Source organism: Triticum dicoccoides, chromosome 5A (assembly GCF_002162155.2).
Source record: "Triticum dicoccoides isolate Atlit2015 ecotype Zavitan chromosome 5A, WEW_v2.0, whole genome shotgun sequence".
NCBI classification, from domain to species: Eukaryota; Viridiplantae; Streptophyta; class Magnoliopsida; order Poales; family Poaceae; genus Triticum; species Triticum dicoccoides.
The window spans coordinates 374,431,818-374,441,216 of record NC_041388.1 but is presented as its reverse complement, the minus strand read 5'-3'; positions in this window follow the sequence as shown (position 1 = coordinate 374,441,216).

Below are 9,399 nucleotides of genomic sequence, written 5' to 3'. Positions count from 1 at the left end.
GATGGCAGTTAAGGACCAGGAGAAGACGGCTTTTATTACTCCATTTGGAGCCTTCTGCTATGTGTCTATGCCTTTTGGGCTTAAGAGTGCCTAGGTGACTTATCAGCGATGTGTGCAGAACTGTCTTCACAATCAGATTGGGCGCAATGTTCATGCTTATGTGGACGATATTGCGGTGAAGTCTAGAGAAAAGGAGACCTTGATAGATGATCTGAAGGAAACCTTTGATAACCTCCGGGACTACAAGATGATGCTTAACCCGGCCAAGTGCATTTTTGGAGTACCAGCGGGCAAACTTTTGGGTTTTCTGGTTTCTAACAGAGGCATCGAGGCTAACCCGGAGAAGATCAAAGCAATCACTTCTTTGGCTAAGCCAGCATGCATCAATGATGTTCAGCGTTTGGCGGGTCGTATTTCTGCTTTAAGCCGGTTCATAAGCCGGTTAGGTGAGAAGGCCATACTGCAGTATCAAATGGTGAAGAAGACAGACAATTTTCTCTGGAGTGATGCTGCTAACGCCGCCTTTGAAGATCTGAAGAGACAGCTCGCTGAGCCGCAGGTCCTTGCTGCTCCTATTGATAAGGAGCCATTATTGCTATATGTGGCTGCTAACACACGTGCAGTCAGTGTGGCCATTTTAGTAGAGCGCAAAGAAGCTGGCAAGGAATATCTGGTTCAACGGCCGGTTTACTGCGTCAGTGAGGTGCTTATTGAGTCCAAACAGAGATATCCACATTGGCAGAAACTTGTTTATGGGGTGTTCATGGCGAGCTGGAAGCTTAAGCAATATTTTCAGGGTCATCCCATCATTGTGGTTAGTTCTACTCCTTTAGGAGATATCATTCAAAATAGAGAAGCCATAGGATGAGTCGCCAAGTGGGCCATTGAGCTTGGGCCTCATGGCTTAAAGTATGTGCCACACACTACTATCATGTTTCAAGCACTAGTGGATTTCATCAACGATTGGACAGAGATGCAGATGCCTGAAGAGAAGCCGGTCAACACATATTGGACTATTCATTTTGATGGGTCCAGGCAATTAGACGGCTCGGGGCTGGAGTTGTTTTAGCTTCCCCTCGAGGTGACAAATTTTGTTATGTGCTACGGTTGATATTTCCCTGTACTAACAATGCAGCTGAGTATGAGGCCTTGCTCCATGGTCTTCGGATGGCTAAGGAGATGAGTTTGAGACGGGTAAGGTGCTTTGGTGACTCAGATTTGGTGGCTCAACAAGTATCAGGCAAGTGGGATTCCAAAGATCCTCTCATGGCGGCTTATCGCCGTGAAGTTGATGCCATTGCTCGACACTTCAAGGGTTACCAAGTGGAACACATTGATCGCAGAAATAATGAAGCGGTTGATGCTTTAAGCCGGCTGGGGTCTCAGCGTAAGCCGGTGCCACCTAACACTTTCTTAGATGTTCTGCATAACCCTTCTGTCAAGTTGCCTATGGAGGAAGACTTGGCTGTTCCAGACCCGGAAGCACAATTGGTGGTGGCTCTTCACGTCATCCCAGATTGGACAGTGCCATATTTGGCTATATGACCCGGGGCGAGTTTCCTAAGGATGAAACCTTGGCTAGACAGATAACTCGGCGGTCTAAATCAATGACAATTGCCAATGGTGAGTTGCACCATTGCAGTGTCACAGGGGCATTTCAACGTTGTGTCTCTCCTGAGGAAGGTCAAGAAATTCTTCGTGAAATACATGAAGGAGATTGTGGCCATCATGCCGGTTCAAAGTCCCTTGTAGCCAAAGCCTTCCGTCATGGCTTTTACTGGCTGACGGCTCACGCTGATCCGGAGGATCTGGTCAGTAAATGTGATGGTTGCCAGAAATTCTCACGGCGGGCACACGTGCCGGCTCAAGAATTACGAATGATTCCAATTACTTGGCGTTTGCAGTCTGGGGGCTCGACATGGTTGGACCTTTCAAAACATCCAAAGATAAAAATACACACCTTTTGGTGGCAGTTGGCAAAGTGGGTTGAGGCAGAGCCGATTAGTAAGTGTGATGCAGCCAAAGTGGTTCAATTCATGAAAAAGGTGATCTTTCGTCTTGGCTTTCCACACAACATTATAACTGATAATGGTACTAATCTGTCCAAGGGTGCTATGGAGGAATTCTACCAACGTGAGCATATCCGGCTTGATGTTTCATCAGTACCTCACCCCCAATCCAATGGTCAAGCTAAAAGAGCCAATCAGGAAATCTTGAAAGGTCTCAAGCCCCGACTTATGGTTCCTTTACAATGGATGCTGGGTTGTTGGGTGGAGGAGTTACCCTCTGTGATATGGAGCATCAATACTACCCCTAACAGGTCTACGAGTTATACACCTTTCTTCATGGTTTACGGAGCAGAGGCAGTCCTGCCTAGTGACATCCGTCATGACTCGCCCCGCGTGGCGGCTTACATTGAAACGGATAACGAACAAGCCCGTCAGGATGCACTTGACCTGTTAGATGAAGAGCGTGACTTAGCAGCATCCCGTTCGGTGATATACCAACATGACCTGCATTGTTATCACAACCGCCGAGTTAAGTTGAGAACCTTTCAGGAAGGTGACTTGGTGCTCCGGCTCATCTAGGATCAAACTAATGCACACAAGTTATCCCCACCTTGGGAAGGACCTTTTGTGGTCAGCAGGAACTTGAACAACGGGTCATACTACCTTATCGATGTTCGAGAGCACAAAGACTCACGTAAGTCGGAGGAAGAGACCCGCCGGCCGTGGAATATCGCTCATCTTCGGCCTTACTATACTTGAGCCACCGTCTCTCATGATGTACATACTTTGATGTTGTATATATTATGATAAGTAATAAAGCAGGACCACTGTCCTTTTCATCCTCAATAATCACATGTCTTCATCATTATAATTTCAAAATGACCAATTGGGGGCTGATTGTATTCAAATCTAGCTTAACCCTTTGGTCCGGCTCATGATCATATTCGAATCTAGCCGTTAAACCATATGATCACTAGGGGGCTTCCTGTTCAAACATAGGTCATATACGAACCAAAGAGAACATAGCTGTCGGTACCCTCTTGATCGGCGCAATGCCAAACTCACTAGGGGGCTTCTTGATCGTATTCGAATCATAGCTTAACCCCTTTTGGGTCCGACTTTGATCGTATTCGAATCAGAGTCATTAAAAAATTCTCAAGGTCATTTGGGGGCTTCCTGTTCAAACATAGGTCGTATTCGAACCAAAGAGAACATAGCTATCGGTACCCTCTTGATCGGCGCAACGCCAAAGCCACTGAGGGCTACATGACCAGTAAAGCCCTTTGGTCCGGTTTACTGGTCATATTCGAATCAGAAGCCTCCAAATTTTTCTTTTTATTTGACTTACGTTTTTGAAAGACAATCTTTGTTTTTTTATTCTGCGGCTTTTCATCTAGATCTAAGTATAAGTATGGTTTCAATTTAACCCGGCTTGGTTTTTGACGTTAAGTCGCCAGTGCATGACAATTATCATACATGTGGAAGTGTTGGCTTCTAAAAGATTGGGTTATCACCCTTACTGTTTGGATCACATGAACCGGCAGTGCAAATTCAAAATCACAGGTATGATATTGCCGTTGTGTTTCAAAGTTAAAATTCATAACAGGCTTATCTGTGTCTCTTCTTTCAATATTAATGGTCGTATTTAAGATATTATGACCCACCCTGTGGTAAGACACCAATATAATTCAATATCATAGGAATGATATATTTCATGTTGATTATTCTTGCATCCAGCCTTGGTTATACAACTATGTTGGTTTCCATGGCATTATGACCCGTCCGGCGATAAACCACCATGATAGTTTTTATATATTGCATGCAGCAATAGATTCAACACTACTGATATTGTAAGGGATGTAAAGCATATCTTCACATGACGGACAAAAGTGTTGTACGCAACACAATATGCACGATGGCATAAGAAGAACATGAAGTTTTAAGTTAGCCTATTACAAGGCGCTTGTAGCCCAAAAGGATAAATACTGTTTTTATTCTCGCACATAGCAGATGATAAGCTGGAGTTGGTTCATGAATCCTGGCCAGGTTGACTGGATGGTTGCGACTCATCCCTTGCCGGTTCGTCCGCCTCCACCATTTGGAAATTAGGTTTGGACCAATCAAAGCCATGAAGGGCGACGAACTCAGCCTCGTCGTCAATCAGACCAGACGGGTCAATTTCAGGGGCGAAAGTGTGTTGCCAAACCGGCGGGATTAAGTCCGTCACTTTATAGGAAGGAGTGGCCATCTTCTTATTTTCTGCATCAAAACCCGGCTGATACTTGGTGAGATTGGTTTCTTCAGCAATAATGGTGGCATGAGGACGAATCTCTTTCACACAGGCAGCAGAGTCTTCTTGATTGAAGGGACTTCCATCTTCCTTAAAGCTGGGGTACCCCCTGGCTACGTCTGTTGGGTCTAACTCCGGCACCCAGGCTTTGGAGCGGCTCAAAGCAGTTACGGCTCCGGCTCTCGCACAAGAACGCTTGACTTCATGAAACCTGGCGGGTAAGATGGACAGCTTCTTCAAGACATCACTTAATAAGTTTGGTCCTTGGTTCGCTGGGGAGATAATGGCAAGAGCCCGCTGAGCTCCAGTATATAATTGCTCCACCAGAGTGTAAACCGCCTTGAGCTTTATCAGACTATCTTGACTCAGATTGCTGCTCCGGGGGCCTGCGAAGTATTTCCAATGAGTTAAGTAAGCGGCTTACATTATGGTGACAAATATAGACTTTGAGTAAGTAATAAAGTAATTTACCGAAGATTGCAGAAACCATTTGAGACACACGATTCTTTAAACCGGTGAGTTCAGCGGTAACTTCTTTCAGAGCCGCCTCGGCCGTTTCAGCATGCTGCGTCAGGGCAGTCTTCTCATCGGCCCAAGCCTTTTTCTTTGCACTAAAACTGGTCTTCAGTTTCTCTGCTTCAGATACACTCAATTGGAGTTTGGATTCAGTTTTCTTTGTTACAGTCTCCTGAGTCGACAGCCGGGTCTTAGCTTCAGACAATTGAGATTCCAGTTCTGCGGTTGCAGCCTGTATATAGAATAAGGTTGTTAGTTTCATGGCGTATTATAAAAGCAAGTCCCAAGTGCTTTTGCAAGCAATGACACTTGGCACTTGGGGGCTAATGTCTGTCAGCGCAATTTTATTGTCAAAGGAATTGGATTTTTTCCAGAAGTCCCAAGTGCTTTGCAAGCAAGATCACTTGGCACTTGGGGGCTAATGCATTTTGCTGTTTTTCCTACCAAAGGTAAGCTGGATATGTTATTAATAGCCTCAGCCGGCTCATAAGGATATCTGGTCAAAGTATTTGTCTCTTCCATATTGGCTACAAGGATCGGCTCATTCATACTGATTAAACCGGCCCTTGGGGACTACACATGCAAATTGAAAAAACTATCAGCATCCGGTTTGGTTGTAAACCAGGAATCGAAAGGAGTCTAAGGCAAAAGCTTATAAGTCTATTAAAAGTCTACAAATCATTCACTCTTATCATACTCCGCAGACTTGGGGGCTACCAGGGTACATAACTTATATAAACCAGAGAACATACCTCATATTTTTGGTACATCTGTTTGACCATTCCAATCTCTGAGTCATGGCTGGAGTTGACTTGGCTAAGATAGCCAGATAGTACTTCACCAATACTCAGATGGGTGTAGTGGGAGACATCAAACCTCACTTTCTGCCTCTCTATGACTTCTTGCTTTGCGGAGTGTCTCGCCAGCATAGTCGGATTGCCCGGTTCAATGAATCTAGTACCAGTGATTAAAACATCATTGTCGTAAGTCTCTGGCGGGTTAGCTGAGCTTGACGGTTCAGCAGTGGGTGGATTAAGAACGGTTTCGTCAACAGACGGCTCATGAAGATCTGATTGAACGTTGATAGCAGGGTCTTCCGGTGCTTCAGTTTGTTCCAGGGCAAGAGTCGGCTACGCCAGTTCAGCGGCTTTTGGATCCTCAGCCGGTTTTGCCACTTTTGCTTTCTTGGGCTTTGCTTGACCACTAAGAAGAATTTGATGAGTCAGTATAACGATACGGGTATAAAGGTGCAAAAGAAGGATAATTATCTTTACCCGGGGGCGGTCTTAAAAGCCGGCAGCTGAGTTTGTGAAGAATCACCACAGGAGGAACGAGCAATCTCCTGCAAAGTGGAATTATAGTTAAGTAACTTATAAAAGTGACTCGTTCATCAGAGTTAAGATTTAAAAGAACCTCATTTTGGCGTTTCTGATGGGTTTTCGGTAAGCCAGAGGGTAACTCATCGTCTCCACTGGTTCGCGTCTGACGGCGGCTCTCATGCTGCTGTTGTTTCAAAAGAAAATGAGGACCCAAATAAGCCAAGGGGTGTGAAAACCTTACTTTCCGGGTTACCCGCCGAAGTTTCTGCCTTGGTAAAGGTTCTGAGTCGGAGGAAATAATAGTTACCTCTTCTTCAACTGCCTGGCTAGCCCCCGTGTCCTCCTGATAATAGTCAGTGTCAATAAGGTTGTGAAAAAGTAGGCCAAGAGAGTCAAGGGCTACCTCCGACTCAGAGAGTCATCCAACTTGAGTAAGTCAGAAGCAGTTGTTTTCTTCCTAGACTTTCCGGCGGTTTTCTTGGCGGCTACTGCAGCGGCTCTAGCTTTCTTAGCAGCCTCATGATCATATTTGGCCTTCCAAAAGTCAGATTTAGCCTATAGAAAAATAGCATGTTGAAACTCATGCAAATACTTAACTGCTGAGGAAAAAGGAGTCAAGAGGATTTACCTCTGGTGCCGGGTTAAGCTTGCAGAAAGGATTCAACCCTACTTTGTTGCAGTCTTCATATTTGCTGTTGACGAGGGTGGTCGCCATTTCAACAATGGCTTCTTCGGTCAGACGTAGGGAGCTATGACGTAATGGACCATCTGTTCCTCCGGTAAAGTTGCACGTCAAGTCAGATCGGTGGCTCGGAGGGATGATCCGCCATGCGATCCAACAACGGATCAAGTCAACTCCAGTTAAGCCATTTCCCAGCAAGGCTTGAACCCTTTTGATTGTTGGGATAAGTTTCTTGCGTTCAGCAGTAGAAAGTTTATCAGGGAGTAAATATTTAGCATTAATACGCTCAGCGCGATAACCCGGCATTGGTTTATCATCAGCCGACGACGTGTCTTTGCAATAGAACCAGGTTTGGTTCCAGTCCTTGGGATGGCTTGGCAAGACTACTAGAGGAAAGAGAGCATCCCGTCCGTGCTAAATCGAAATTCCGCCAAGTTCCAAGCTGGGGTCGTTGGTGTACTCATTCTAGCGGTTCAAATAGAAGTATTCTCTGAAGAGTTCAACAGTAGGTTCTTCTTGAAGATAAACCTCGCAGAAAACTTGGAAGTTACAGATGTTTGATATGGAATTGGGTCCAATGTCTTGCGGATGAAGCTTGAAGAAATGCAGAACATCTCTAAAGAATTTTGAGCCGGGTGATGACCCACAAGTATAGGGGATCTATCGTAGTCCTTTCGATAAGTAAGAGTGTCGAACCCAACGAGGAGCAGAAGGAAATGATAAGCGGTTTTCGGCAAGGTATTCTCTGCAAGTACTGAAATAAGTGGTAACAAATAGTTTTCTGATATGATAAATTGTAACGAGCAACAAGTAACAAAAGTAAATAAAGTGCAGCAAGGTGGCCCACTCCTTTTTGTAGCAAAGGACAAGCCGGAACAAACTCTTATAATAGGAAAAGCGCTCCCGAGGACACATGGGAATATCGTCAAGCTAGTTTTCATCACGTTCATATGATTCGCGTTCGATACTTTGATAATTTGATATGTGGGTGGACCGGTGCTTGGGTGCTGTTCTTACTTGAACAAGCATCCCACTTATGATTAACCTCTATTGCAATCATCCGCAACTACAACAAAAGTATTAAGGTAAACCTAACCATAGCATGAAACATATGGATCCAAATCAGCCCCTTACGAAGCAACACATAAACTAGGGTATAAGCTTCTGTCACTCTAGCAACCCATCGTCTACTTATTACTTCCCAATGCCTTCCTCTAGGCCCAAATAATGGTGAAGTGTTATGTAGTCGACATTCACATAACACCACTAGAGGCTAGACAACATACATCTTATCAAAATATCAAACGAATACCAAATTCACATGACTACTAATAGCAAGACTTCTCCCTTGTCCTCAGGAACAAACGTAATTACTCACAAAGCATATTCATGTTCATAATCAGAGGGGTAATAATATGCATGTAGGATCTGAACATATGATCTGTCACCAAATAAACCAACTAGCATCAACTACAAGGAGTAATCAACACTACTAGCAACCTACTAGCACCAATCCCGGACTTTGAGACAAGAATTCGATACAAGAGATGAACTAGGGTTTGGAGATGAGATGGTGATGGTGAAGATGTTGATGGAGATTGCCCTCTCCTGATGAGAGGAGCGTTGGTGATGACGATGGTGATGATTTCCCCCTCCCGGAGGGAAGTATCCCCGGCAGAACAGCTCTGCCGGAGCTCTAGATTGGTTCCGCCAAGGTTCCGCCTCGTGGCGGCGGAGTCTCGTCCCGAGAAGTTCCTCTCTATTTTTTTCTCATCGAAAGACTTCATATAGGAGAAGATGGACGTCGGAGAGCCACCAGGGGGCCCACGAGGTAGGGGGGCGCGCCCTAGGGGGGGCGCCCCCCACCCTCGTGAGTAGGGTGTGGGCCCCCTGGCCTTCATCTTTGGCGAGGATTTTTCTTTATTTGTTTTAAGATGTTCCGTGGAGTTTCAGGACTTTTGGAGTTGCGCAGAATAGGTCTCTAATATTTGCTCCTTTTCCAGCCCAGAATTCCAGCTGTCGGCATTCTCCCTCCTTATGTAAACCTTGTAAAATAAGAGAGAATAGCCATAAGTATTGTGATGTAAAGTGAAATAACACTCCATAATGCGATAAATATCGATATAAAAGCATGATGCAAAATGGACGTATCAACTCCCCCAAGCTTAGACCTCGCTTGTCCTCAAGCGAAAAGCCGATAACAATAAATATGTCCTCATGTTTAGAGGTATAGGCGTCGATAAAAATAAAATACAGACATGAAGGCATCATGATTATTCTCATAACAGCAACATATATAGATTTTGTCATATGATTACTTATGTTGAAGTGATGATCTATTCACAATGCAAAAGTATAAATCATAAACCTTATTGAGCTCCGACAAACTATAATCTCAGTCATTGAAGCAACTGCAATTTATCATAACATCGGAAAGAGTCTATGTCAGAGCTAAAAAGCAAGTCCACATACTCAACTATCATTTAATCCTCCATAATTGCTAACACTCACGCAATACTTGTGGCTACGGAGTTTTAATCGGACACAGAGAAAGATAGGGGCTTATAGTTTTGCCCCACAACC